The following is a 5,000-nucleotide window of genomic DNA, read 5'->3' as shown; positions in this document are numbered from 1 at the left end:
CCAGGCCGACTTCCCTGGGCGTGAGCAGCACGGAGGGCTTTGACGGCCGGGCTCCCCCGGGCTCGGTGCAGTATTTCGGGGTAAAAGTGTGGACTCCCATGCCGATTTCCCCGGGCGTGAGCAGCACGGGGGCTTTCACGGCCGGGCTCCCCCGGGCTCGGTGCACTGTCCCGGGGTGAAAGTGTGGACTCCCATGCCGATTTCCCTCGGGCTTAGCTCCAGGGGGACTTTCACGGCCTGGCTGCCCCGGGCTCGGTGCAGTATTTTCGGGCAGAACGAGAAAGCTCCACGGCGGTTTCCCTCGGTCTTGGCTCCAGGGGGGCTTTCACGGCCGGGCTCCCCCGGGCTCGGTGCACTTTTCTCGGGCAAGATGTCACGCAGGCCTGGGGGTATTTTCGAGCAGTTTCGCGATTTTTTCTTACAGCAGTAGCACACCTCTGAAACACGGTGCCATGTTTTACCACGTTGTTGTTATTATTATTATTGTTATTATTATTATTATTATTATTATTATTATTATTATTATTATTTTCATTCATTCGTTCATTCGTTCGATCGTTTATTTCCCCCAAAGCCGGGGGAAGACGCTCGAAATCGGGCAAAGCTACCATTTTAAAAATCAATCACCGCAGCGTGATTTTGCCCGGAAACGGTCCTCCGTGCCTGGGGAAGCCCACAGCTGAAGCCCCTGGTGGAGCTCGGTTCAAGGGAAATGTCCCTGGAAGTCTGCCATTTTGCCCGAAAATAGTGCACAGTGCCTGGGGAAGCCCATAGCTGAAGCCCCTGGTGGAGCTCGGTTCAAGGGAAATGTCTCTGGAGGTTGACCATTTTGCCCGAAAATAGTGCATCATGCCTGGGGAAGCCCATAGCTGAAGCCCCTGGTGGAGCTCGGTTCAAGGGAAATGTCTCTGGAGGTTGACCATTTTGCCCGAAAATAGTGCACTGTGCCTGGGGAAGCCCATAGCTGAAGCCCCTGGTGGAGCTCGGTTCAAGGGAAATGTCTCTGGAGGTTGACCATTTTGCCCGAAAATAGTGCACAGTGCCTGGGGAGGCCCATAGCTGAAGCCCCTGGTGGAGCTCGGTTCAAGGGAAATGTCTGTGGAAGTCTGCCATTTTGCCCGAAAATAGTGCATCATGCCTGGGGAAGCCCATAGCTGAAGCCCCTGGTGGAGCTCGGTTCAAGGGAAATGTCTGTGGAAGTCTGCCATTTTGCCCGAAAATAGTGCATCATGCCTGGGGAAGCCCATAGCTGAAGCCCCTGGTGGAGCTCGGTTCAAGGGAAATGTCCGTGGAAGTCTGCCATTTTGCCCGAAAATAGTGCATCATGCCTGGGGAAGCCCATAGCTGAAGCCCCTGGTGGAGCTCGGTTCAAGGGAAATGTCCCTGGAAGTCTGCCATTTTGCCCGAAAATAGTGCACAGTGCCTGGGGAGGCCCATAGCTGAAGCCCCTGGTGGAGCTCGGTTCAAGGGAAATGTCCCTGGAAGTCTGCCATTTTGCCCGAAAATAGTGCACAGTGCCTGGGGAGGCCCATAGCTGAAGCCCCTGGTGGAGCTCGGTTCAAGGGAAATGTCCCTGGAAGTCTGCCATTTTGCCCGAAAATAGTGCATCATGCCTGGGGAAGCCCATAGCTGAAGCCCCTGGTGGAGCTCGGTTCAAGGGAAATGTCTCTGGAGGTTGACCATTTTGCCCGAAAATAGTGCATCATGCCTGGGGAAGCCCATAGCTGATGCCCCTGATGGAGCTCGGTTCAAGGGAAATGTCTCTGGAGGTTGACCATTTTGCCCGAAAATAGTGCATCATGCCTGGGGAAGCCCATAGCTGAAGCCCCTGATGGAGCTCGGTTCAAGGGAAATGTCTCTGGAGGTTGACCATTTTGCCCGAAAATAGTGCACAGTGCCTGGGGAAGCCCATAGCTGAAGCCCCTGGTGGAGCTCGGTTCAAGGGAAATGTCTGTGGAAGTCTGCCATTTTGCCCGAAAATAGTGCATCATGCCTGGGGAAGCCCATAGCTGATGCCCCTGATGGAGCTCGGTTCAAGGGAAATGTCTCTGGAGGTTGACCATTTTGCCCGAAAATAGTGCATCATGCCTGGGGAAGCCCATAGCTGATGCCCCTGATGGAGCTCGGGTCAAGGGAAATGTCTGTGGAAGTCTGCCATTTTGCCCGAAAATAGTGCACAGTGCCTGGGGAAGCCCATAGCTGAAGCCCCTGATGGAGCTCGGTTCAAGGGAAATGTCCCTGGAAGTCTGCCATTTTGCCCGAAAATAGTGCATCATGCCTGGGGAAGCCCATAGCTGATGCCCCTGATGGAGCTCGGTTCAAGGGAAATGTCTCTGGAGGTTGACCATTTTGCCCGAAAATAGTGCATCATGCCTGGGGAAGCCCATAGCTGAAGCCCCTGATGGAGCTCGGGTCAAGGGAAATGTCTGTGGAAGTCTGCCATTTTGCCCGAAAATAGTGCACAGTGCCTGGGGAAGCCCATAGCTGAAGCCCCTGATGGAGCTCGGTTCAAGGGAAATGTCTCTGGAAGTCTGCCATTTTGCCCGAAAATAGTGCATCATGCCTGGGGAAGCCCATAGCTGATGCCCCTGATGGAGCTCGGTTCAAGGGAAATGTCTCTGGAGGTTGACCATTTTGCCCGAAAATAGTGCATCATGCCTGGGGAAGCCCATAGCTGAAGCCCCTGATGGAGCTCGGGTCAAGGGAAATGTCTGTGGAAGTCTGCCATTTTGCCCGAAAATAGTGCACAGTGCCTGGGGAAGCCCATAGCTGAAGCCCCTGATGGAGCTCGGTTCAAGGGAAATGTCTCTGGAAGTCTGCCATTTTGCCCGAAAATAGTGCATCATGCCTGGGGAAGCCCATAGCTGATGCCCCTGATGGAGCTCGGTTCAAGGGAAATGTCTGTGGAAGTCTGCCATTTTGCCCGAAAATAGTGCATCATGCCTGGGGAAGCCCATAGCTGAAGCCCCTGATGGAGCTCGGTTCAAGGGAAATGTCCCTGGAAGTCTGCCATTTTGCCCGAAAATAGTGCATCATGCCTGGGGAAGCCCATAGCTGATGCCCCTGATGGAGCTCGGTTCAAGGGAAATGTCTCTGGAGGTTGACCATTTTGCCCGAAAATAGTGCATCATGCCTGGGGAAGCCCATAGCTGAAGCCCCTGATGGAGCTCGGGTCAAGGGAAATGTCTGTGGAAGTCTGCCATTTTGCCCGAAAATAGTGCACAGTGCCTGGGGAAGCCCATAGCTGAAGCCCCTGATGGAGCTCGGTTCAAGGGAAATGTCTCTGGAAGTCTGCCATTTTGCCCGAAAATAGTGCATCATGCCTGGGGAAGCCCATAGCTGATGCCCCTGATGGAGCTCGGTTCAAGGGAAATGTCTGTGGAAGTCTGCCATTTTGCCCGAAAATAGTGCATCATGCCTGGGGAAGCCCATAGCTGAAGCCCCTGATGGAGCTCGGTTCAAGGGAAATGTCCCTGGAAGTCTGCCATTTTGCCCGAAAATAGTGCATCATGCCTGGGGAAGCCCATAGCTGATGCCCCTGATGGAGCTCGGTTCAAGGGAAATGTCTCTGGAGGTTGACCATTTTGCCCGAAAATAGTGCATCATGCCTGGGGAAGCCCATAGCTGATGCCCCTGATGGAGCTCGGTTCAAGGGAAATGTCTGTGGAGGTTGACCATTTTGCCCGAAAATAGTGCACTGTGCCTGGGGAAGCCCATAGCTGAAGCCCCTGGTGGTGCTCAGTGTCTCCGGTGGGGTTTTTTTTTTCTAAGTCCGAAAATTTTTCTAAGTCCGGAAATTTTTCTAAGTCCGAAAATTTTTCTAAGTCCGGAAATTTTTCTAAGTCCGAAAATTTTTCTAAGTCCGAAAATTTTTCTAAGTCCGAAAATTTTTCTAAGTCCGAAAATTTTTCTAAGTCCGAAAATTTTTCTAAGTCCGAAATTTTTTCAAAGTGAGGTTTTCACCGTCGGGGCGTGAGAACCAGGCGCTCTCCCCCGATCCCGCATCCCGGCCGGAGTGCACTTCTTCGGGCTCGCCCCTCGGCCGGAGGACCCTCACTCGGGGTGGTTTCCAGAGGGGTACCGTCGGGCTCATGAGCGATCGTAGGAATTGACGGGGTCCAAGCACTCCGGGATGGCGGTTATGCCCGGCTACTCCGTCCGAGGGAAGAGGCGCCCGAGGCGGCTCCCGCGTCTCTCCCCGGTCCCCGGATAGCCCGCGGAGCTTCTGATTTCTTCCATTTTCGCCGTTTTCAGAGCTCCGCTCTCCCCCGTCTCTCGGAGTGCCCGGTGGTGGTGAGGTCGAGGGGAGTGAGCGGGAGGCCCGGGGACGGGACCGGGAGGGCGGCCTCCGCGTCCGTCTCGCGTGGGCCTTCCACGGAGGACGGTTCCGCTTTCGCCCGTCGTCCGTTCAGAGTCCTGAACTTTTTCCTAAGTGCCGTTTTCACCTCCGGGGTGCAAGGACCGGGCGCCCTCTCCGCGTTTCGCCCCCCGACCCGACGCGCGCCCCCCCGGGCCGCCCCCGCGCCCCGTCCCTCGTCCGGACGGCGTCCGCAGAGGTGGGGTTTCGCGGAGGGGTGCCGTCGGGCTTGTGAGCGATCGTAGGAATCGACGGGGTCCAAGCACTTCGTGGCGGCGGTCGTGCCGGGCGACGCCGTCCGAGAGAAGGGACCGCGAAGGCGGCTTCGACGTCTGTCTCTCGGGGCCCTCCCGGAGGACCCGGCCCTCTTCCTTTCGCTCTCGCCCGCGCCAAAGTGCGGTTTTCCCCTCCGGGGTGCAAGAACCGAGCACTTCCGACCACGGTCGTCGCGCGCCCCCGAGAGAAGAGACCAACGCGGAGGCGGCTCCGCGGTCTTTCTCTCAACCCTGGTAGATACGAATACGTCGCACGCCTGGGGTAGGCTCCTGCCCGGCTTCGGCCGCTATGGGCACGGCGGTCGCTACCCCGCCCCGCGTGTCGTCCCCGCGAACCCGAACGTCGACGGGTCCTCCCGGACCCGGAG

Source organism: Ictalurus punctatus, unplaced genomic scaffold (assembly GCF_001660625.3).
Source record: "Ictalurus punctatus breed USDA103 unplaced genomic scaffold, Coco_2.0 Super-Scaffold_197, whole genome shotgun sequence".
In the NCBI taxonomy this organism is placed as follows: Eukaryota; Metazoa; Chordata; class Actinopteri; order Siluriformes; family Ictaluridae; genus Ictalurus; species Ictalurus punctatus.
Note: the sequence above shows the minus strand (reverse complement) of the source record.